Below are 26,150 nucleotides of genomic sequence, written 5' to 3'. Positions count from 1 at the left end.
ACACTTTAAGACACAAACACACACAGACACACTAACACACACACACTTTAACACACACACACACACACACTCATTATTTTTTATTGTATTTGTATTATTTTAGTTGTATTGTTTGTATATAATTGTATTTTAAATGTGTGTGACTGTCCTTGTCTATCAGTGTATCAGTGTTTTGTTACTGGTACACCAGCCCCAGCATCATCAGGTCTCAAAACGTGTTTCATACCAACTCTCTTGAAATCTTTACTGGGTATGTCTATTGTTTGCTGTGTGCGTGTAGGCTGGTTTCTCATACGCAGGGCTTTTTGTACTGTATATAGTATGCCTTGTTTTACTTTAATGATCAGCAGGCACCAATCGTTAGCCTGGTCCCAGATCTGTTTGTGCTGTATAGCTGTAGGAGATGGAAAGACAGCATAAACAGATCTGGGACCAGGCCAACCAAATGTAACTCTCTTGACTGTATAGCTGTCAACATAGGCTTTGTCTTCTATGTATTCCTCATTGAACAATATCCTGCTAGTTCTTCCATTTATTCCTCATTGAATAATATCATGTTACTTCTATCTATTTCTCATTGAACAATATCCTCCTAGTTTTTCTATCTATTCCTGATTGAACAATATCATGATAGTTCTTCTATTTATTCCTCATTGAACAATATCATGATAGTTCTATTTATTCCTCATTGAACAGTATCATGATAGTTCTTCTATTTATTCCTCATTGAATAATATTATGCTAATTCTTCTATTTATTCCTCATTGAACAATATCATACTAGTTATTTGATTTATTCCTTATTGAACAATATGCTAGTTCTTCTATTTATTCCTCATTGAACAATATCATGATAGTTCTTCTATTTATCCCTCATTGAACAATGTCATGATAGTTCATCTATTTATTCCTCATTAAATAATATTATGCTAGTTCTTCTATTTATTCCTCATTAAATAATATTATATCTAGTTCTTCTATTTATTCCTCATTGAACAATATCATGATAGTTCTTCTATTTATCCCTCATTGAACAATGTCATGATAGTTCATCTATTTATTCCTCATTAAATAATATTATGCTAGTTCTTCTATTTATTCCTCATTAAATAATATTATGCTAGTTCTTCTATTTATTCCTCATTGAACAATATCATGCTAGTTCTTCTATTTATTCCTCATTGAACAATATCATGATAGTTCATCTATTTATTCCTCATTAAATAATATTATGCTAGTTCTTCTATTTATTCCTCATTGAACAATATCATGATAGTTCTTCTATTTATCCCTCATTGAACAATGTCATGATAGTTCATCTATTTATTCCTCATTAAATAATATTATGCTAGTTCTTCTATTTATTCCTCATTAAATAATATTATGCTAGTTCTTCTATTTATTCCTCATTGAACAATATCGTGCTAGTTCTTCTATTTATTCCTCATTGAACAATATCATGATAGTTCATCTATTTATTCCTCATTAAATAATATTATGCTAGTTCTTCTATTTATTCCTCATTAAATAATATTATGCTAGTTCTTCTATTTATTCCTCATTGAACAATATCATGCTAGTTCTTCTATTTATTCCTCATTGAACAATGTCATGCTAGTTTCACCCAAGACTAGTGTATCATCCCTCCATCCACAGGTCTTCCAGCGAGAGTGGTCCTCTACTTTGTCTTAGGGATCTGCCCCGGTCTAGTCTTCCTGCTCTGTCTGTTCGGCCTGCGCTCCACCGTGGTGAGGGATGTCAAGGACTTGACAGAGCTGGGGGATAAAGGCCTGCAGTGTCTGAATATCTACAGGGATTTATTGTATGGTATTATATTCTAAAAGGCCTGCAATACCTGAGAATCCACGGGGAAGCTGGTGGGAATAGACAGCAACAACACATTAATCATGGACTGAAAATGAACATTTAGTACCAATTATTTTCTTGTTATTTCATGTGATCTACCTTTCCTTAATATACGTAGTATACAGGGTTGGGGAGTAACTGATTACATGTACATGTTACATATAATCTGTTTACAAAAAATGAATCAGTTACATTACCAGTGACAATATTGTAATCAGATTACAGATACTTTTGAAAAACTAGATGATTACTTCTTGGATTACTTTTAAATTCAGAAAGGATTTTTCCAATATTTATTTTTTCATGATGAAACCTTTCTGTTTTCTCAATGACATTAAATTCAGCATGGAAAAAAGGAGCAAGTTGAAGTGTGTTGTTGAATCCTTTCTGTCTTCTTCTAATGCTTCTGAAGGGGAAAGTAATTCAAAAGTAACTGAAAGTAATCACATTACATTACTGAATTTGTGGAATCCAAAAGTTACGCTATTGAATACAATTTTGATAGGTAAGTAGTAACTGTAACAGATAACGTTCAGAAGTAACCTACCCAACTCTGGTAGTATATGATATGGTGACCTAACCTCTTTATATTGAGATGACTTGAGTGAACAATACACACAATAACATGACATCATGGTTTTAGTTGGTGAGGTCTTTCAACTTATTGCTTTGAAGTTTTGGGAAATTACAGATCAATTTCAGTTGCACTGAGTCAAATCAAATGTTTGTTTGATTTTGTACTATTAAATGACTTCAACTGTAAAGAGGACTCTCTCTCCCTCTACCACGCCTGCTGTCTTGACCTCTAAATGACCCTGCTGGTCATGGCCATGTACTATCTCCACCCGGCACAGCCAGAAGAGGACTGGCCACCCATCAGAGCCTGGTTCCTAGGTTTCTTCCTAGGTTCCTGCCTTTCTAGGGAGTTTTTCCTAGCCACTGTGCTTCTACATCTGCATTGCTTGTTGTTTGGGGTTTTAGGATGGGATTCTGTATAACCACTTTGTGACAACTGCTAACGTAAAAAGGGCTTTATAAATACATTTGATTTGATCTTAATGTAGCCTACACTAAACTGTCCATCAAGCATATTTACATTTACATTTAAGTCATTTAGCAGACGCTCTTATCCAGAGCGACTTACAAATTGGTGCATTCACCTTATGACATCCAGTGGAACAGTCACTTTACAATAGTGCATCTAAATCTTAAAGGGGGGGGGGGGGGTAGAGGGATTACTTATCCTATCCTAGGTATTCCTTAAAGAGGTGGGGTTTCAGGTGTCTCCGGAAGGTGGTGATTGACTCCGCTGTCCTGGCGTCGTGAGGGAGTTTGTTCCACCATTGGGGGGCCAGAGCAGCGAACAGTTTTGACTGGGCTGAGTGGGAGCTGTACTTCCTCAGTGGTAGGGAGGCGAGTAGGCCAGAGGTGGATGAACGCAGTGCCCTTGTTTGGGTGTAGGGCCTGATCAGAGCCTGGAGGTACTGAGGTGCCGTTCCCCTCACAGCTCCGTAGGCAAGCACCATGGTCTTGTAGCGGATGCGAGCTTCAACTGGAAGCCAGTGGAGAGAACGGAGGAGCGGGGTCACGTGAGAGAACTTGGGAAGGTTGAACACCAGACGGGCTGCGGCGTTCTGGATGAGTTGAAGGGGTTTAATGGCACAGGCAGGGAGCCCAGCCAACAGCGAGTTGCAGTAATCCAGATGGGAGATGACAAGTGCCTGGATTAGGACCTGCGCCGCTTCCTGTGTGAGGCAGGGTCGTACTCTGCGGATGTTGTAGAGCATGAACCTACAGGAACGGGCCACCGCCTTGATGTTGGTTGAGAACGACAGGGTGTTGTCCAGGATCACGCCAAGGTTCTTAGCGCTCTGGGAGGAGGACACAATGGAGTTGTCAACCGTGATGGCGAGATCATGGAACGGGCAGTCCTTCCCCGGGAGGAAGAGCAGCTCCGTCTTGCCGAGGTTCAGCTTGTGGTGGTGATCCGTCATCCACACTGATATGTCTGCCAGACATGCAGAGATGCGATTCGCCATCTGGTCATCAGAAGGGGGAAAGGAGAAGATTAATTGTGACAGATTCTCGCCACGCCACCTGGTAGGAGCGACCTGTCAGGTAGGACGCAATCCAAGCGTGGGCCGCGCCGGAGATGCCCAACTCGGAGAGGGTGGAGAGGAGGATCTGATGGTTCACAGTATCGAAGGCAGCCGATAGATCTAGAAGGATGAGAGCAGAGGAGAGAGAGTTAGCTTTAGCAGTGCGGAGCGCCTCCGTGATACAGAGGAGAGCAGTCTGAGTTGAATGACTAGTCTTGAAACCTGACTGATTTGGATCAAGAAGGTCATTCAGAGAGAGATAGCGGGAGAGCTGGCCAAGGACGGCACGTTCAAGAGTTTTGGAGAGAAAAGAAAGAAGGGATACTGGTCTGTAATTGTTGACATCGGAGGGATCGAGTGTAGGTTTTTTCAGAAGGGGTGCAACTCTCGCTCTCTTGAAGACGGAAGGGACGTAGCCAGCGGTCAGGGATGAGTTGATGAGCGAGGTGAGGTAAGGGAGAAGGTCTCCGGAAATGGTCTGGAGAAGAGAGGAGGGGATAGGGTCAAGCGGGCAGGTTGTTGGGCGGCCGGCCGTCACAAGACGCGAGATTTCATCTGGAGAGAGAGGGGAGAAAGAGGTCAGAGCACAGGGTAGGGCAGTGTGAGCAGAACCAGCGGTGTCGTGTGACTTAGCAAACGAGGATCGGATGTCGTCGACCTTCTTTTCAAAATGGTTGACGAAGTCATCTGCAGAGAGGGAGAAGGGGGGGAGGAGGATTCAGGAGGGAGGAGAAGGTGGCAAAGAGCTTCCTAGGGTTAGAGGCAGATGCTTGGAATTTAGCGTGGTAGAAAGTGGCTTTAGCAGCAGAGACAGAGGAGGAAAATGTAGAGAGGAGGGAGTGAAAGGATGCCAGGTCCGCAGGGAGGCGAGTTTTCCTCCATTTCCGCTCGGCTGACCGGAGCCCTGTTCTGTGAGCTCGCAATGAGTCATCGAGCCACGGAGCGGGAGGGGAGGACCGAGCCGGCCTGGAGGATAGGGGACATAGAGAGTCAAAGGATGCAGAGAGGGAGGAGAGGAGGGTTGAGGAGGCAGAATCAGGAGATAGGTTGGAGAAGGTTTGAGCAGAGGGAAGAGATGATAGGATGGAAGAGGAGAGAGTAGCGGGGGAGAGAATTTGGTGGGTGCTTATATTTGTCCTATTTCACAATTGGAAATGTGTTTTTTTGCATATCCCAACTCCCCCTGTAACACCCTTGGATAATGGGATCACGGTCAGCCATTATCATTCAGTGCCTTGCTCAAGAGCACATCAGATTTTTTCACCTTGTCGGCTCTGGGATTCAAATTGGCAACCTTTTGAAAACTGGCCCAACACTCTAACCGCTAGGATTCCTGTCGCATAGGTTCAACTGTGTCTCAAACACATTATTGATAATGTTAGTCCAGGTAAGAGATTATCATTTTTATAAACGGATCAGAGAGCTTTGTAAATGTAGTCCCTAATTAGGTACTGTATTAGCCTAATAAAGTGAATAGGAGCTAAAGGGGTTTTTATGGACTCATTCCTTAAGGTATGATCAATTTGCAACCAATTGTATTCTATACCTTTCATCATACCCACACATATAGCCCAAAGGCCGGCAGATGGCTATGTTGAGCTGGTATTCATGCTTTCATTTTACCGTCCAAATGCATTGAATGCAGCCGGCAAACACTCGTATCCCCGTGGACCGGTTCAACCTAAAACATTCTCCATGCAGGCTGTAAACGCGTCGATTTCCTCCTTAACTAGATTTAATGTCTGAAAATATGAATACTTTCTTCATGAAACTCAATTTTCCACCACCTGGATGCAATATGCAACATTTAGTTGTGGAAAATAGTGTTTCATAACGAAAGTACGCATATTTCCCCCCTTCTTGCCATTAAATCTAGTTAAGGAAGAAATCGATGCATTTGCAGCCTGCATGGAGAATGTTTTAGGTACAAACCGGGGATATGATTGTATTGCCGGCTGCATACAATGCGTTGGACGGTATGATGGAAAAGACTCAATCAATATCTCCATCTGCCGGCCTTTGGGCTAACACACTTTGATGCTGGAGCAGGCCTTATGATTCTGATAATATACGTCCAGACTGTTCTGATGTAGCCTGTGTATGGGAATTAATATGTTTTTTCCCTTCCCATATTATGACCCGTCCTTCTCTTTTAATATATATGCGCAAATGATGCGCAGCGTAGAAGTTCTCATTAGCGAAATCTGACACTGGCAGTAACCACACCTCGCAAGTCCGGGGTTTTCGTAGCAGCTGGATGGCTAGCTGTCCAGCCTGGCATCTGGAAGCTGTGACATTGAAGAGGAGGGAAGACGGCATTGAAGACAAGGTGCCACATGGAGGATTTACTAGCGATCTAATTACATGATTATAAAAGCTAGCTATGCTACCGGCATTTTGATAAACACAGCTAAGGTTAGTTAACTACCACGCATATTTTGTGTGACTGCGAACGTGAGTTGCGTCTGAAAAAAACTTCCAGGACCAGACTAACATTTTCTCATGACAGCAATATCAACATAGCATGACTACTACTAGCCTAGGCCCTAGCACTCCCCCGCCGGTTAAACGTCCCGGTAGACAGCTGTCACCTGGAACTTTCCTTGGGTAAACGTCTGGACGGTCCGTGTATATACCATTAGTTACCACCCGTAGCTAAATATATATCGGTGAGAATGGATTCCTCCTCGGGCTTTGGGAGTGACGAGCAGTGCTTGGCAATATCCTTATGAAAGTCTGCCATTTTTTTTGTTTTGCTTTTATAAAACTAGGTAGCTGTTAGCATGCTAACATAGCTTTAGGTTTTTAGATCGCTAAATTATCCAGCTAAATTAACTGTTTAGGTTTGGTTGCATTTTATATTTTTAATAATATTGTCTTGCAGGTCAAACATTTTGTTGTGTTTACTCTGAATATTTCAGCTGATTCGTGTTTTTCTCAGTCTGACACTGAAATAATGATCCATGTTTTACTAGCAGGGTTGATTTAATACTACCCAAGAAAGCCTTTGGTCAACTGACCAAGACCATACGGAGAGCACACCGTACACCGGTTTTTAATTATCTGTATTTGTTTTCTGTGTGTTTTAGAATAGATTTTGAAAGTTTTAGAATTTATTTAGACAATATTATTTTATTAGTCTTTAAATCATTTTACGATTGTGCACCCAAATACATGACAGACATGCAGAATGTACCCAGTAGGTCCCACAGTTCCTCTGGCACTAGCCTTTTAACTATCCCAAAACCTTGGACCAAGAGGCAGACTTTAGTTGCTATGCCCTCAGCCCCTGGAACAGCCTGCCAGAGAACCTGCGTTTTTAAACTGTGAAACTGTGGGCATTTTTTAAAAGAGATCTTTAACACCTTTTTATCTTTGTTTTTCCACAGGGTGCTCTTAGTGTTTTAGTCATTCAGTTCTTTTAGATAATTAATATTTTGTATATATTATTTTATTACATTTCAGCTTTTAAAATTATTTTATTTTATATATATATATATATATATATTTTTTACCACGGATTAGACTCTTACAGTCCTTATTCTCTGCATTTGCATCCATAAAGTTTGATTTGTTAACCCAGTAAGCCTAGTTAGCTAGCTAGGAATATTCTGTCCATAGAATTATAATACAAAATTTGAATTAAATAGGATCTCTATGGCTCTGTCCAGCTGTGCATGTCTTGGAATCTCAACAGCCTAAAAACTCTTGCTTTTTGCTTCAGTTTCCAAAACAATGTAACCAAATAACCAGTTACTTGGCCCATACAGTATATGGTCATGATGACTTACTGTTTGTAGGTTGTGCAACTGTACTAACTAGCTTAACAATTTTTTCTCTCAATAATACCACATAAGCCTTATACACGTCTTCCATTGTTATTAACATATAGCTCCATTTGAAGTATTTCACGACAACCTTGAATAGACAACAGTCTGGAATAGCAAGTGTGGTTAAATATTTGTTGACCAAATCATAACCAATATTCTGGTCACTCGGCCTATTTGTAGTTTCATCTTCAAGTTCTAGCCTGCCCTAGTGTGTGTCCCTGCCCTCTCATCATTGCTGCTGGTTCCTTAATAGTGATGCTCAAACTGTAAGAGGACAGGAGGTAAGGCTGTCCGGTCAGAAGGAGCCCAGGCTACTGTCACTGATTGAGTTCTCTGGGGAGTTTATGTAAGTACTAACATTAGAGAACTCAGTGTCTGAAAATGTATGTTCATTCATATCTGCCTTTCTCACCCATACTGGGTCATAATGATGAGTTGTACTCAAGTGGTCAGGTTTATTTCTGTCAAGCAGTGGTGTACAATTTGAGATGAAACATTGCATTGCAAAACCCTCTTCCTGTCCGACTGCTACTTGCAGGACATTTTTGCTTGTGTGGGCCATCTGTACAAGACTATGCAGAAAGACCATACCAATGTTTGCCATGGTGTTCTGTAGTCTACCTTGCATTACAAGGTTCCTCATTATGTTTTTAGCAGCATAATGTTTGAGGGTGAGTGATGATTGACAGCTATGCCTCTAGAAAGACACAGTGCAGCACTACAGCATAAAACAATAGACCGGTGCAGCATGCCTGAATTGATCCGCAGGCTGTGTCCTGATGGGAGTTCACTGCCAAATGCATGCAGACCATTTATTACAAACCTCAGATTGCCTAGTGGTTTTCATGTCAGAATCTCATGTTGACGCAGTCAGCTGCCAAAGTGGCTTTTCCTGCAATCAGATGTTTTTATATATTGTTTTGATATCTGGGCACGGACCCCCTGCAGTACCTCCCCACTTTGAGAAGCCTGGGTTTACGCACCACTCTAGGCTTTATCTGACAGCCAGCACATGAGGAGATTCTCAGTCATCGGCTCTGAACATGGTTGCTTGTTTGATGTTTTTGTTTAGTGTGTGATAATACTCAGGACCATTTCAGCTGGTGTGTGTGTGCAGTAGAGAGACAGAGGTTAGCCCCAGTGCCAGCCATCACGCTGCTTATTATGTCTGTATCCCACCACCACTCTAATGAGACTCACATGAGAGCGCACACAAACTCCGTGGTCGACTACCTAAATGGATTAAAACTATGTACACACTGAGCCAAGGCACTTAACCTGCTCCAACCTCTATGTATCTAACAGCCTCCTGCTCCAACCTGTATGTATCTAATAGCCCCCTGCTCCAACCTGTATGTATCTAATAGCCCCCTGCTCCAACCTGTATGTATCTAATAGCCCCCTGCTCCAACCTGTATGTATCTAATAGCCCCCTGCTCCAACCTGTATGTATCTTATAGCCCCCTGCTCCAACCTGTATGTATCTAACAGCCCCCTGCTCCAACCTGTATGTATCTAACAGCCCCCTGCTCCAACCTGTATGTATCTAATAGCCCCCTGCTCCAACCTGTATGTATCTAACAGCCCCCTGCTCCAACCTGTATGTATCTAACAGCCCCCTGCTCCAACCTGTACATTGCATTCTGAAAATATTCAGACCCCTTGACATTTTCAGCATTTTGTTACGTTACAGCCTTATTCAAAAATGTATTTTCCCCTCAATCTACACACACTATCCCATAATGACAAAGCAAAAACATTTGCTTTGTGTGCAAATTGATAATACAAAAAAATAATAACTATCATATTTGCGTAAGTATTCAGACCCTTTACACCGTACTTTGTTGAAGTACAGTGGGGCAAAAAAGTCTTTTGTCAGCCACCAATTGTGCAAGTTCTCCCACTTAAAAAGATGAGAGAGGCCTGTAATTTTCATCATAGGCACACTTCAACTATGACAGACAAAATGAGAAAAAAATCCAGAAAATCACATTGTAGGATTTTTAATGAATTTATTTTCAAATTATGGTGGAAAATAAGTATTTTGTCACCTACAAACAAGCAAGATTTCTGGCTCTCACAGACCTGTAACTTCTTCTTTAAGAGGCTCCTCTGTCCTCCACTCATTACCTGTATTAATGGCACCTGTTTGAACTTGTTATCAGTATAAAAGACACCTGTCCACAACCTCAAACAGTCACACTCCAAACTCCACTATGGCCAAGATCAAAGAGCTGTCAAAGGACACCAGAAACAAAATTGTAGACCTGCACCAGGCTGGGAAGACTGAATCTGCAATAGGTAAGCAGCTTGGTTTGAAGAAATCAACTGTGGGAGCAATTATTAGGAAATGGAAGACATACAAGACCACTGATAATCTCCCTCAATCTGGGGCTCCACGCAAGATCTCACCCCGTGGGGTCAAAATTATCACAAGAATGGTGAGCAAAAATCCCAGAACCACATGTGGGGACCTAGTGAATGACCTGCAGAGAGCTGGGACCAAAGTAACAAAGCCTACCAGTAACACACTATGCCGCCAGGGGCTCAAATCCTGCAGTGCCACACGTGTCCCCCTGCTTAAGCCAGTACATGTCCAGGCCCGTCTGAACTTTGCTAGAGAGCATTTGGATGATCCAGAAGAAGATTGGGAGAATGTCATATGGTCAGATGAAACCAAAATATAACTTTTTGGTAAAAACTCAACTCGTTGTGTTTGGAGGACAAAGAATACTGAGTTGCATCCAAAGAACACCATACCTACTGTGAAGCATGGGGGTGGAAACATCATGCTTTGGGGCTGTTTTTCTGCAAAGGGACCAGGACGACTGATCCATGTAAAGGAAAGAATTAATGGGGCCATGTATCGTGAGATTTTGAGCGAAAACCTCCTTCCATCAGCAAGGGCATTGAAGATGAAACGTGGCTGGGTCTCAGCATGACAATGATCCCAAAATCACTGCCCGGGCAATGAAGTGGCCTAGCCAGTCTCCAGATCTCAACCCCATAGAAAATCTTTGGAGGGAGTTGAAAGTCCGTGTTGCCCAGCAACAGCCCCAAAACATCACTGCTCTAGAGGAGATCTGCACGGAGGAATGGGCCAAAATACCAGCAACAGGTGTGTGAAAACCTTGTGAAGACCTACAGAAAACGTTTGACCTCTGTCATTGCCAACAAAGGGCATATAACAAAGTATTGAGATAAACTTTTGTTATTGACCAAATACTTATTTTCCACCACAATTTGCAAATAAATTCATAAAAAATCCTACAATGTGATTTTCTGGATTTTTTTTCTAATTTTGTCTGTCATAGTTGAGGTGTACCTATGATGAAAATTACAGGCCTCTCATCTTTTTAAGTTGGAGAACTTGCACAATTGGTGGCTGGCGAAATACTTTTTTGCCCCACTGTACCTTTGGCAGTGATTACAGCCTTGTCTTCTTGGAACACCTGTATTTGGGAAGTTTCTCCCAATCCTCTCTGCAGATCCTCTCAAGCTCTGTCAGTTTGGATGGGGAGCATCACTGCACAGCTATTTTCAGGTCTCTAGAGATGTTTGATCGGGTTCAAGTCCGGGCTCTGGCTGGACCACTCAAGGACATTCAGAGACTTGTCCCGATGCCACTCCTGCGTTGTCTTGGCTGTGTGCTTAGGGTCGTTGTCCTGTTGGAAGGTGAACCTTCGCCCCAGTCTGACGTCCTGAGCGCTCTGGAGCAGGTCATCAAGGATCTCTTTGTACTTTACTCCGTTCATCTTTCCCTCGATCCTGACTAGACTATTAGCCCCTGCTGCAGAAAAACATCCCCACATCATGATGCTGCCACCATCATACTTCACCGTAGGGATGGGACCAGGTTTCTTCCAGACGTGACGCTTGGCATTCAGGCTAAAGAGTTTAATCTTGGTTTCATCAGACCAGAGAATGTTGTATCTCATGGTCTGAGAGTCCTTTAGGTGCCTTTTGGCAAACTCCAAGCGGGCTGTCATGTGCCTTTTGAGGAGTGGCTTCCGTCTGGCCACTCTACCATAAAGGCCTGATTGGTGCTGCAGAGATGGTTGTCCTTCTGGATGGTTCTCCCATCTCCACAGAGGAACTCCGGAGCTCTGTCAGAGCCAGCTCTTGGAAGAGTTTTGGTGGTTCCAAACTACTTCCATTTAAGAATGATGGAGGCCACTGTGTTCTTGGGGACCTTCAATGCTGCAGACATTGTTTTGGTATGCTTCCCCAGATCTTCCCCAGTGCTTCGACACAATCCTGTCCCAGAGTTCCATGGACAATCCTTCGACCTCATTGCTTGGTATTTGCTCTGATATGCACTGGCAACTGTGGGACCTTATATAGACAGGTGTGTGCCTTTCCAAATCATGTCCAATCAATTGAATTTACCACAGGTGGATTCTAATGAAGTTGTAAAAACATCTCTAGGATGATCAATGGAAACAGGATGCACTTGAGCTCAATTTCGAGTCTCGTAGCAAAGGGTCTGAATACTTATGTAAATAAATAACGTATTTCTGTTTTGTTTTTTAAAATAAGAAAAACCTGTTTTTGATGTGTCATTATGGGGTATAGTGTTTAGATTGAGAAAAAATATTGAATCAATTTTAAAATAAGGCTGTAATGTAACAATGTGGAATAAGTCAAGGGGTCTGAATACTTTCTGAATGCACTGTAAGTGTGTCTTTCAGAGGTTGGGATGAAGTGGAAGTCATATTTCGGTTGGACATTGTGTACAATTGTTGAATAAAGTGAACTTAATCTAAGCTCTGCTCTAGTCTGAGTAGTAGGCCTATGCTATGCTCTCATAGGCTGAGATTTATAATTTATTTATCTAGGCAAGTCAGTTAAGAACAAATTCTTATTTACAATGACAGCCTACCCCGGTCAATCTCGGACGACGCTGTGCCAATTGTGCCCCGCCCTATGGGACTCGCAATCACAGCCGGATGTGATACAGCCTGGATTCGAACCAGGGACTGTAGTGTCGCCTCTTGGACTGAGATGCAGTGCCTTAGACCACTCATAAATGAGTGATTACCAGGAGAGGTACCAGGAGGGGAAGATGTCAGGCATGTGTACTTCCAATGTCAAATGGGTTTTCAATTATGTTATGTCACTCTAGAGCTGGGACGATAAACTGAAAACTATGACACGATCACTTATCGCAGGCATTTCATTACGATAAAGTTAAGTCGTCTATACTAGCCTATAAGTTATGAAATTAAATAAGTTATGGTTAATCGTTAATGAGACATTTGATGGCTACAGCCATCAAACTAGTAGTAGCTTAAAGGATAATTAAAAAAAGTTAAAATGTGGTAGACATCTATGTTATGATCGTATCGTTCTATCTATCGTGGTCGCATCAATTCATGGAATTTATCGCAATATGGGTTGGGGTTATCGCCCAGTTCTGTCACACATTGAATTGATCATTTTCTTTCCGGGAAACTGGAGGGACAGAGCTCGCCATAGTATTATTAGGTCTGCTTGTTGATGATGGGTGGAACCTATTAGGTCTATATATAATGACAAGGGACTTTATAGGGGAGTTTTGGAAGAGAAGTTGGGTATACTACTTACGGTGCCATCTCCAGCTAGAGTGTCCTGACCTGGCACATTCAGACAAGCAGCCAGGGTTGCATCATGTTCCACTTTGCACAGTAATCACATTTCTTGTTAAGAGTTGAAAGGATGTGTGGACATGTTCTGACGCCCTGCCTGCTGCTGTACAGTCACTGGTAGGGAGTGAGACTTGACCTACATTAACCCTCATCACAGCTCAGACAGACGCTCCATTTGAGTTGGATTAAAGCTCAGGCCTTGTGATCGTTTTCATATGAGGCTCTCGTTTATTTGAATGTCTTGCATGGATTTCGGTTGTAATCGACTTCAGTTCACTGATGCTTTGGCTGTTGCATTGTCATCATCAGGGAGAGAAATATGACCCTACATTAACCCACACATCACAGCTCTGAAGCTCTAACATAAATACCTAATCATTTACTTTTCATTGCGCTCGCATTTGAATATCTTGCATCATGAACGGCAACTGTTTGGGCTAAGTTACATAAGTACTGTTTACGTTTATCGTTTTCCACTTAAATGTTTTAGGGAAGTCTGTGAAAAGCACTATGACAACACCTCTCTTGCTCACTATACTGCATGAGGTTTTATGCAAATTAGATTAAATGAAACTTCCTATCTGAAGACCAACCATGTAGGGTGCTGTATTCAAAAATAATTTCCTCCTCTCCCTCCAGGTTAGGTGTTTTGGCTAACCCTGATACTGTTGTGTCCTGTCCGGTACATCAGTTGTCCATACCCATCAACAGTCATTTTCAGATTGTGCGAGGTAAGTGACCACCGGGTCTCAATTCACCTTTTAAATTCCATGTATGCCTACCATTTAGTTTTTCAATGTAACTAGGCTAAATGTTTGGGAAGTGTTATTGAATGGTACCATTGTTTGCAGTGCATGCTAAGGAAATGCTTTGGAAATGTTATTGAACTGCTACAGTTCAGAGCAGATTTCATAGAATTGATATAGAACGGTTCCTGTACCAACAGACAGCTGATTGTGATGCAGAGCCCCTCTCTTGTAAAGCCTGCAGGCATTTAAACTTGACATTCCTTAACTCCCTACCATGGTAGCAGTATTAACTCAAGGTTATTGCTTGTCGTAGTGGAACAAGTCCAAGGTGCTTTGTTTACGATGGCCAGACATTTGAAAGTCAACAGCTAGTAGCAAGAGCCTATTGAAACCTGTTGTCATGACATATTCACTCTTCCCCACAGACCTTTGAGCCTCACGTTTACAACTCTTTAATGTTCTCTTTTTAACTGCTTTATTTCAGAGGCCGAAGAAGCGCTGCTCATTGACTTGCCATCAAAAAGTAAGTAAGACTTTTCTCCTCATACTTCCGTTTTTTAAATGGTCATCCACCTTGATAGGAATTGTTTCTAGTGGAGGTTTGCTATAAGTAATTCAGCATCATTGTGTTGTTGTTTCTACCTTTATTGTAGGAGCTTATGTGCAAGACCAGTGTTGTGGCAACAGCACTACAATAAAAACATGACAATTGTTTGTAACAGAGCTCTTCATCCAATTTGGTTAATTTTTAGTGCATGCCACGCATGCCCTGAGCTCCATGCCTGGTTGTCTCTGCAGATTTATTTAGTTGCAAAAGTTGGTCATGTGTTGCCTGAGGCGATGGGACTACCTGCACTCTGTTGAAATAGCTCACTGTTGGCAAATCACTGTCTACTTCATTTTGTGCGGAGTTGGTAGACATGCAAGTGGACATGGGTAGTGTCTCCATGGTTGTGGTGAGTGAGTAAATGGTATATTTGTGTAGGCTAAGTTGTGGTGAATGTAACAACGTATCCTGTCATGTGTTGTCTGCCTGCCCCTCCTGCCCTGTCACTCTATACCCAGCAATAATTGCCCCTTAGGAATAAATAGTGTATTGAATTGAATGAGTCTGTGGTTGCCATAAGGGGAGTCAATGGTGGATGTGTGTTTCTTCCTGCCCCTCCAGCTTGCATTAGGATACGGGTCGGAGGGGAGAAAGCCCTGGAGCTGATTCTGGAGCTCCAGGATGATGAGCGCAGCCAGTCCTTCTTCTCCCAGTTGAAGAGAGCCAAGCAGCAAGGTGAGCCAGTCTCTCTCTCGCCCTCGCTCTTTCTCTCTTTTTCTCTTTCTCTTTTCACTCTGTCTTTTGCACTCAGTCTCTCGCTCTGTCTCTCGCTCTGTCTCTCGCTCTCTGTCTCTCGCTCTGTCTCTCGTTCTCTGTCTCTCGCTCTCTGTCTCTCGCTCTCTGTCTCTCGCTCTCTGTCTCTCGCTCTCTGTCTCTCGCTCTCTGTCTCTCGCTCTCTGTCTCTCGCTCTCTGTCTCTCGCTCTCTGTCTCTCGCTCTGTCTCTGCTCTCTCTCGTCTCTCTGTCTCTCGCTCTCTGTCTCTCGCTCTCTGTCTCTCGCTCTCTGTCTCTCGCTCTCTGTCTCTCGCTCTCTGTCTCTCGCTCTCTGTCTCTCGCTCTCTGTCTCTCGCTCTCTGTCTCTCGCTCTCTGTCTCGCGCTCTCTGTCTCGCGCTCTCTGTCTCTCGCTGTTTTGCGCTCTCTGTCTCTCGCTGTTTCGCACTCTCTGTCTCTCGCTGTTTTGCGCTCTCTGTCTCTCGCTGTTTCGCGTTCTCTGTCTCTCGCTGTTTCGCTCTCTGTCTCTCGCTGTTTCGCGCTCTCTGTCTCTCGCTGTTTCGCGCTCTCTGTCTCTCGCTGTTTCGCGCTCTCTGTCTCTCGCTGTTTTGCGCTCTCTGTCTCTCGCTGTTTTGCGCACTCTGTCTCTCACTGTTTCGCGCTCTCTGTCTCTCGCTGTTTCGCGCTCTCTGTCTCTCGCTGTTTCGCTCTCGATGTCTCTCGCTGTTTCGCTCTCGCTGTCTCTCGCTGTTTCGCGCTCTCGCTGTCTCTCGCTGTTTTGCGCTCTCTGTCTCTCGCTGTTTTGCGCTCTCTGTCTCTCGCTGTTTCGCGCTCTCTGTCTCTCGCTGTCTCGCTCGCGCTGTTTCGTGCTCTCGCTGTTTCGCTCTCGCTGTTTCGCGCTCGCTGTCTCTCGCTCTCTGTCTCTCGCTCTCTGTCTCTCGCTCTTTCTCACTGTCTCGCGCTCTCTGTCTCGCACTCTCTGTCTCGCGCTCTCTGTCTCTCGCTGTCTCGCGCTCTCAGTCTCTCGCTGTCTCGCACTCTCTCTCGCTGTCTCGCACTCTCTCTCGCTATCTCGCGCGCTGTCTCTCGCTGTCTCTCCCTCGCTGTCTCGCCCTCTCTGTCTCTTGCTCTCTGTCTCTCGCTGTCTCATGCTCTGTCTCGCTGTCTCTCGCTCTGTCTCTCGCTGTCTCGCGCTCTCTCTTGATTCTCTCTTTCTCTTGCTTCTCTCTCTGCTCAACACTACTGTACCCTACAGACGCCCTTACTCACTAGTGCATGTATTATTCATGAACTCATCCAACATGTATTTATTTCCCCAGGGTGACTGACTTCCACGCCTTAGTAATTTCCCCCTACGTCCTCTTCTTTCACGTTTCACCTATGTCTACCGGTTACATTCCTCAGCTATGTTTACGGTCAGAGGCCCCTTTCAAGGTGGCAGTGGCACCGTACCTACTGGTATGTCCTATCTCTGATGTTGAGTTACCAGAGCCTGTAGCCGTGTCTTTTGATTTAGTTTTGACTGTGGTTGATGTGGATTGTGGCTTATCTAAATGGGATTACTCGTATCAAGTTAATATTGGTGTCCACTGTCTTCATATAATATGCCACAGTTAAAAGACTGGCAGGGCTCTACGCTGACCTTTATTACAAGGTGCATGTGTTGCGTGTACGTTGAAAAATGTAGGCCCACACAAAGACATTTAGGAGCACAATTAAAAATATGAACATTGTTATAGATAGAATCCTTCATTCTTCTAAGCGTACTGGTGCTCCTAAATTAACATTCCAGGTTAAACAACAAAATATTTAGGCGCATAAGCGAGTGAAATGGTCTCACTGTAGAGCCCTGACTGACCCATCACTACTCTGTTATAGATGCATTGTATATAGACTAATGTTTCAACCCGCCAAAAGTGCTAAAAATATAGAAAATCCATTACATTTCTTAATGATTATGACCTCATTTACAACACCCACTCCTGGAATATTGAAAGCAATAGGCTAGCTATTTTAAATATAGGTCCCCAAGCAGTTTGGCTTGATGGGGACAGTAACAGTTTTTGAAATGTCGAACCGTTGCCTTGGCATGGCTGGTTAATGATAGAGACAGTGTAACCCCATTACCACAGGCTGAGGGTTGCTTCCCAAATGGCACCCTTTTTCCTATGGGCCCTGGTCAAAAGTAGTGCACTTTATAGGGAATAGGGTGCCATTTGTGACACATCCTCTTTCTCTCTAACAGCCCTGCTGTGCTGGGTGTTGCCTCATTTCCCTAACATTTTATCTCTAGTAATATTTGTGTTGTGAAAGGTCAATAGAAACAAGATGGGTGTGTATAGAACAATGAGTTTGATCCTTGGAAGGGAGTGTTGTCGTGCTATTGTCATTGTATTGCATTTCTGTTTCGATCTGCAAAAAAACAACCTAGATTTACTGTAATCTATGAGATCATTCTTGGCACTCGTATTAGGTTGCTTTCCACATTTGCAGTTTGCAACGTGTAGAGAAATGCTGTCTCATGTAACTCACAGAGTAGCTTTGTCCCTTGATTGAGTGATCCAGCGCTGCCAACTTTTCCACAGTCGAGTCCAAAAGCACGCAAATCAAAGCGATGGATCCTAACATGCCGGCTCCCCGCAAGGTCCCAGTCCCACCCATCCCTCCTCAGAGAGGGATCCACAAAGCTGTCAACTCTCACACCAAGCCCACCGGCGTACCGCCACCGCCTCCCAACCTCAACAACAGCTCTTCAGCCAACCAGACCGGCACAGGTATGGACACATGGATAATATTGGTCAAATTGAATGAAGAAGTTCAAATTGATTGCATTTTATATATAGCTTTTCCAGATTCTCAAAGCCCTTGACATTGTATAGAGAAACTTAACCTTATCCAGAACCAATGTCCAGATAGTTACCTGACATCAACATCAGCACACATTACAGTCAAGAGGTCAGGTGTGAATCCTAGACACTTGTTGCATATGACGGTTGAATGATACAGTGAATGTCACAAGGTTTCTCACATATGAATCTCTCCTCTATCTCAGCTGACAGACAGGACCCAGCTCTCTCTCTGGCCATAGACTTTGGCTTCGAGGACAACTTCAATAATTCCCTCAAAGTGGAGGAGAAGAAGAACCAGCAGAATGGCATCGGGCCCCCCCGGGAAGCTCCTCCAGTTCCCCCCCTGCCTCCACGTAAAGGCTCCTACACTCCCTCCAATCCTCTCCCACCCACACCCATCCCCACTTCCAAAGACAGAGTTTCGTCCATAGAGGCTAAAGATGCCGCCTTCATCACGCCTGCCAAAACAGAGTGAGTGTTACCAGTAGGACCGTCCCATAGTATGCTCATCCTATTGGAGATGTTTTTTTTCCCCTTTAAAGAACTATCTGTATTTGGCTTCTGTAGAGTACCACAGTAAGAGTCATAATACTTATAAAACCTAGTGGTCAAACAGGGAAATGGTTCCTATCACTTTTCCACTGTTCATTTTTCCCATAGGGGATTTTTAGAAACACTTAAAATAGGGGCAGTGTTTCATGTAGGCTTACCCTGGCATGATGTTTTGATAACTATGTAAATTTCTCTAGGACAAGGTGACTTCTATCATTATATTCACCTGTATTTAACCCTCAAAAATGAAATCCTAATTAGCTGCTAATGTGGCTATCATAAAGAACTACAAATCCCATGATGATCTGGACGAGACTGCTGAACCGAGTCAACGGTAAGGATCTCTGGATTAACTATCTGATGTTAGCTAAATGTAGTAATGAATAAATTGTCAACATTTCTTTAAATGGACAATTCCATGAACTGTCTTGTGCAAGTTTTAAATTGACACAATACCTGTTAGCAAAGGTGTTAGCCAGAGATGACGTGCAGGAACTTGTAGTTTTGCATGTCATTTATTTTGATGCTAATTAGCATTTTGATAAAAGTCACCTTGTCCTAGAGAGATATACATGGTTATCAAAACGTCACACCAGGGTAAGCCTAAACGAAATACAGACCTTATTTTAAGTGTTTATCAAATCCCCTATGGGGAAAAATGAATAGAAAAACTAATGGAACCATTTCCTTGTTTGACCGCTAAGTTTTATGGGTATTATGACACCTTCACTGTGGGGCTCATTTGGTGTCAAAGGCCCTCTATTTATAATTTCGGTGGCCTAGATCTTGATTTGTAGCCTTTACACCACATCCTACCTGAAAAATAATGTAATGGAATAACTGTGGGAATGACTCATCCTCACCTGATGTTGCAGTCTTAGTGTTGACCGGCCCACCTCGTGGTGTGACAGCCCCACCACCAACAGCATGCGGAATGCCATGTTCTCCACTCAGGCCAGCCAGAGAGAGTACCTCATCAAACACCGCCTGGCCAAGAAGGAGAAGGAGTACGTTGACATCAAGGACTTCAGGTGACTGTCCATGGGTTTGTGTGGATGGTGGGTGGGGCAGTGAATCACCGGCTGGGTTCGAACCTGGGCCTCCTGTGTGACCACATTAGCTTGTGGAGATGATGCAAGTCTTCAGGTCTCAGCCAAGGTAACATCACAAGAGTGGTTCATTGAACCAGCTCCATTACATATGCTCCCCTGCAGTAGCCACTTGTGAGTCTGGCTAGAAAGTTGAGGAGATCCATTGAAAGTTGAGGAGATCCATTGAAAGTTGAGGAGATCCATTGAAAGTTGAGGAGATCCATTGAAACTTGAGGAGATCCATTGAAACTTGAGGAGATCCAGTGAAAGTGGGTTATAGCAGCAGTTATTCCACATTTTTCTGTAGTTTTTCCGTGGTCCATTTTCAAAATGTGCAGGGTCCTGGGTTGAACTAAAAGTGTCTAAGCCAACTTTTAGTCACTGAGCTGTAAGTTCTTATCAGGCTGTAACCCTTATCAGGCTACACTCTAGCACTAAACGTACACATGTTTCTGTCTACATAAGTATGTGAATGTCTATATAAGAATGTTTTGTGTGTTTCAGATTCTTTTCTGGAACGTGGAATGTGAATGGCCAGTCTCCAGACAGCAGTCTAGAGCCCTGGCTGTGTTGTTCGCTAGAACCCCCTGACGTCTACGCTCTGGGGTCAGTGACATGTCTATCTGAGTACCCAATGTCTTCTACACAGCATGTATGAAGGAATGAACCTGGGTCGTATTCATCAGTGCACACCGTAGCAAAGATTTTTTGCAACGAAAAATGAAGACAAGCGTTTCTTATTGGATAACTTCAGGTAGTCCCTCTCTTCTTCAGTCAGTTTTCTTCTGTTTGTTGCCTCGTGAATACGACCCAGAGTTGTGGAACTAACAATTGGATCCTCTTAATTCCTCATTAATGATGGGAAGGACATTGCTAGTTGTAAACTAGACATTTCTTTACATACTATAAAGAGTGCTTTTGAGCACTTTCCCAAACATTGGAACTACCGCACTGATTTCCCTGTGCATTCTGGGTGCTATAGTTTCCAGGAGCTGGACCTGAGCACAGAGGCCTTCTTCTATCTGGACTCCTCTAAGGAGCAGCTGTGGGTAGAGGCTGTGGAGAGAAGTCTGCACCCCAAAGCCAAGTACAAGATGGTGAGTCAATAAGCGGAATCTTCTCATCTTCAGTGGAAAACACAAATGGTTTAATCAACTACAATATTACGTTATTGTAATTATACACTGAAAGCAGCAGATGTTGATAAAAGGACAAGTTTGGTTCATAATAGGTTGATAGAAACATCCACATCCAAATTCTGTCTCCCCAGGTGCGTACCATTCGACTAGTGGGCATGATGCTAGTGGTGTTTGTCAACAAGGTGCACAAGAATCACATTAAAGAGGTTGCGGCGGAGCACGTGGGAACAGGCATCATGGGGAAAATGGTACGAACGAGTCAAGTCAACTAAGAGGAAGTGTTTGTGTTTGCCTTTTGCTCCCATTAACTTTACGACTTAATAACATCATAACTTTAAACTTTATGACATTTATAGATACAGTAGGTACATAGAACATAGACATAATGTAAATGCTGAGATATTTGAATACCACAATAATATACTGCCACTGCAAAGTATTGTATTGTATTATTATGTTCATATACTGTAAAAGGTATAGTTTTTCATATAACAAGTGTCCTTTAAACCCATACGGGCTGAGCATCTGTTGCAAGGCTCTTTACTAAACAAACAAATCAATCAGTCAGTCAACGTACATGTTTTCTTTTCTCATTCCAGGGCAACAAGGGAGGTGTGGCGGTGCGCTTTGTGTTCCACAACACCAGCTTCTGCTTTGTCAACTCCCACCTGGCGGCCCACGTGGAGGACTTTGAGAGGAGGAACCAGGACTACAAAGACATCTGTGCCCGCATGAGCTTCCACCTGCTAGACCACCCTCCCCACAATATCGTCAAACACGAGTCAGTCCCCTCCAAGACCCATACTGTAGATTCATAGTTCCAATGTCTACATTAGCATACCACTTAGTGCATTCGCCATGTATTCTCAGTACTACTATATGTTTCAGGGTCAAGGGGCTTACAGTAGTCATTACTATTATAGATTGAATTCTTTGGTGCTAATGTAATTAAATCCCAGAGAGAGACATTCTCAGGTAATAGTCCGGCATTTCAACATGTCATTTAACAGTTTGTTTTCTTCATACAGTGTAATGTGTAAACGTATGGTATTACTGTAAGACTGTTTACATGCTGTTGTGTTACAATACATAACTCTTCATCCATTCTGTGGTCCAGTGTAGTGATCTGGGTAGGAGATCTGAACTACCGGTTGTTTGTGTACGATGCAGCTGAGGTCAAACAGCTCATCTCCCACAACCAACTGAGGAAACTGCAGGAGTATGACCAGGTGAGAATACGTTGTCAATGTTTTAAACACTTTTTAAAATGTATATTCAAATAGGAATGAACTAATACTGCTTGAAGTCATGTTGGCATTTTAAAGTTCTGCACAACAACAAAAAGAAAGACATTCAATATGACAAAGCCGGATTTGTACAGTGGAGTTAGGACTTCTGTATCCTCCTCATTTCCTCTTTTCTCTGGTTTAAAGGGTTGTATATACTGGAGTTCCTCTGTCTGTCTGAATAATGTGTTGTTGGTATATTTCCCCTTCTGCCTCTATGAAGCTGAATATCCAGAGACAGAACAAGCGAGCTTTCACAGACTTCATGGAGGGAGAGATCAATTTCATGCCCACGTACAAGTATGACGCCAAGACGGACCGCTGGGACTCTAGGTAAAATACCACTGATCCCACCAATCACATACTTCTCGAACACCCATAGAGTTGTGTAGTTTGATGTGTCGGCTGTTACCCCCCCCCCCCGTCCTCCACCCAACTGAGTGCAAAGGATATACCCCGTGTAGGCTAATCCTCATATGCCATAGCACCTTGATTATTCATGTTAACATACCTGGTAAGATCAAACCTGAAAAGTCAGATTTCCAACCATTCTCTCCAATATTGACGAGGTGGGCTGGGCCCCCTGAGCAGCTTTGTACCCCACTGCCTAAATAACTTGAAAAGACCCAGGATGTTTCTTTGGGGGCTTATGTGACTTACCTGGAAATCTAGGTTATTTAGGGAAACACTGGGTTGTGTGGCGTTTAACTGAACATTTGTAACGGAAACTAAAATGACTGTTCCTTATTCCAAGGGCCCTCCCCCCGTGGGCGCCATGTCTATTTCCAAGGGCACAAGCACTGTTCATGATACAAACTGTTCAACCCCTCTTATTGGCGGAGAGGATTTAGCAGGTTTAAAGCTTACTTCCTGCAATCCTACACATTTTGTCATGGTGCAAAGAACACTGCAGTTTTAAAGCATATTTTCTTGCAATTCTATAAATGTTGGCATGTCTAATGTGTATTCATGTGATATTTGAGTGACAAAAAAATCAACACTTCTTGTTGTTCTAGACATTTCTACCAAGTTATATAAAAAAGCTCTGTAAGGTATGCAATGACTGACTACCCTATTTCGAAATTGCACCTCGTGCATTCTACTATTACTTGCCCCACTGCCGACCCCTGGGGGGGGGGGGGGGGGGGCAGTTTGGGAACCACTGCCTTATTGAACTAGTCCACGTTGTTAATCACTGTTTCAATCTGCTATCTTTCATTTGGTGCCGAATGAAAAGCTGACCCCGTGTCTCTACCCCTTGTCTTTTTCTCTGGGTTTCTCCTGCAGTGGGAAGTGTCGTGTCCCAGCGTGGTGCGATCGTATCCTGTGGAGGGGCAGTAATGTGAAGCAGCTCCACTACAGGAGTCACATGGAACTGAAGACCAGCGACCACAAGCCTGTCAGCTCCCTCTTCAGTGTCGGGGTGAGGGTCATGGAAACACACACACAGCATCTGGAAATCACATCTGACTGATTGAGGTCGAGACAGTCAAGGGAGACCTGACATTCACAATTCACAAGGAGTCCATTTAGTAAAATACACGTACCTTTTAACATACTATACAGCTCATTGAAGATCATAATATACAAGTTTATTCTTGAGTAGCGTGCTTTATGCTATATTGAATGAATCGTTGTTGGATTGAGAAATTCTATTTGTGTGTGTCACAGGTGAAGGTGGTGAACGAGGCACGCCACAAGAAAGTCTTTGAGGAGATCGTGCGCATGATGGACAGGATGGAGAACGAATTCCTCCCGTCTCTGGCACTGACCCACAGAGAGGTGAGTCGACAGAACACAGAGACATGATTCTCATCTTATTGATTTCCTGTCCAGCATTTCCTCCCCCCTGATATTTTGTGTCAGATCAATAAGTCTGTTTTGTCAGTGGTTGTCAGTGAAGTCATGTTGATACCAAGACAGCAAGTACTGAGTCAGGGACTTGTGATTTAAAATCCAGATGAAAAATGATAGCCTAAGAAAATGGACAAGTCTGCCCAGATGCTTGAGTTACTTTGCAGGTGTAGAATGGTATGGGGATCTATTTGCATTTCAAACAATCTACTGCATAGATCAAACAAACATTCTTGCACTCTGGCTTACTATAACAATGTCTGTGAGTCTGTCCTCTTCTCAACCTCTCTCTTTCTCTCCCCTGCTCTCCATCTCTCTCTCGCCTCCCATAGTTCACCTTTAAGGACGTCAAGTTCCGCCAGCTGCAGCGGGAGAGTTTTGTGATCTCTAACGACGGGCAGGTCGCCTGCCACTTTGTCTTCATCCCCAAGCTCAACGACTTGCAGTACTGCAAGAACTGGCTCCGCGCTGAGCCCAGCGAAGGCTTCCTAGAGCCCAGTAAGTCTCCTTCACTTTCAGCCAGGCAGTCACACATAATTATCACACCATAATTTGCAAATAAATTCATGAAAAATCCTACAATGTGATTTTCTGGATTTTTTTGCTCATTTTGTCTGTCGTAGTTGAAGTGTACCTATGATGAACATTACAGGCCTCTCTCATCTTTTTAAGTGGGAGAACTTGCACAATTGGTGGCTGACCAAATCCTTTTTTGCCCCACTGTATGTACTGTTCTCAATGGTGTCATTCATCTTTTGTCATACCACCAGGGCTGTTTTCATGAGGCACCAAAACCAAAGAAAATAGACAAACAAATCCTACTTGGATTTGTTCAATAAGAAACGCTCATGTCTACTTTTATAACAAATGGTTGTCAATGGCATACCCAAATGAACATGTCTACTTTAGAGATTTCCTATTACAAATCGGTTGTCAATGGCATACCCAAATGAACACTTCACCTTCTCGGTGCCCAGCTCTCTGGAGACCCTGTGCCCATAAAGAAGATCCGGAGGTCCCCATCACCAAGCTCATCGACCTTGAGTGGAGATCTTCCTGGATGTGTACGTGAGCAAGGACTCGGTGACGCTGCTCAACTTGGGAGAGGACGCCATCGAAGACATCCTGGTGCTGCACCTGGACCGAGGCAAGGACTACTTCATCACCATCTCCGGCAACTACCTGCCCAGCTGCTTCGGTACCTCGCTGGAGACCCATTTGTGCCATTAATGAAAGTCAATACAGCCCATCCATTTGGTGTTCATGCAGGATTAATTGAACAGGGTCCCCATCACCAAGCTCATCAGGATTAATTGAACAGTCAATACATTTGGTGAGTGGAACAGGATTAATTGAACAGTCAATAATGTGAAGGATTAATTGAACAGCATTTGGTGTTAGCAGGATTAATTGAACAGTCAATACAGTGGAGGATTAATTGAACAGTCAATACATTTGGTGTTCATGCAGGATTAATTGAACAGTCAATACATTTGGTGTTCATGCAGGATTAATTGAACAGTCAATACATTTGGTGTTCATGCAGGATTAATTGAACAGTCAATACATTTGGTGTTCATGCAGGATTAATTGAACAGTCAATACATTTGGTGTTCATGCAGGATTAATTGAACAGTCAATACATTTGGTGTTCATGCAGGATTAATTGAACAGTCAATACATTTAGTGTTCATGCAGGATTAATTGAACAGTCAATACATTTGGTGTTCATGCAGGATTAATTGAACAGTCAATACAACAGTCAATACATTTGGTGTTCATGCAGGATTAATTGAACAGTCAATACATTTGGTGTTCATGCAGGATTAATTGAACAGTCAATACATTTAGTGTTCATGCAGGATTAATTGAACAGTCAATACATTTGGTG

The 26,150-nt window shown here is 43.1% G+C and overlaps 1 pseudogene; it reads left to right on the top strand.

Annotated features, from left to right (window-relative positions):
* The window catches only part of LOC123992366, a 41,054-nt pseudogene that overhangs the window by 3,234 nt on the left and 11,670 nt on the right, over positions 1-26,150 (top strand).

Source organism: Oncorhynchus gorbuscha, linkage group LG13 (genome assembly GCF_021184085.1).
Source record: "Oncorhynchus gorbuscha isolate QuinsamMale2020 ecotype Even-year linkage group LG13, OgorEven_v1.0, whole genome shotgun sequence".
NCBI classification, from domain to species: Eukaryota; Metazoa; Chordata; class Actinopteri; order Salmoniformes; family Salmonidae; genus Oncorhynchus; species Oncorhynchus gorbuscha.
Note: the sequence above shows the minus strand (reverse complement) of the source record. Positions and strands in the feature narration are given on the sequence as shown.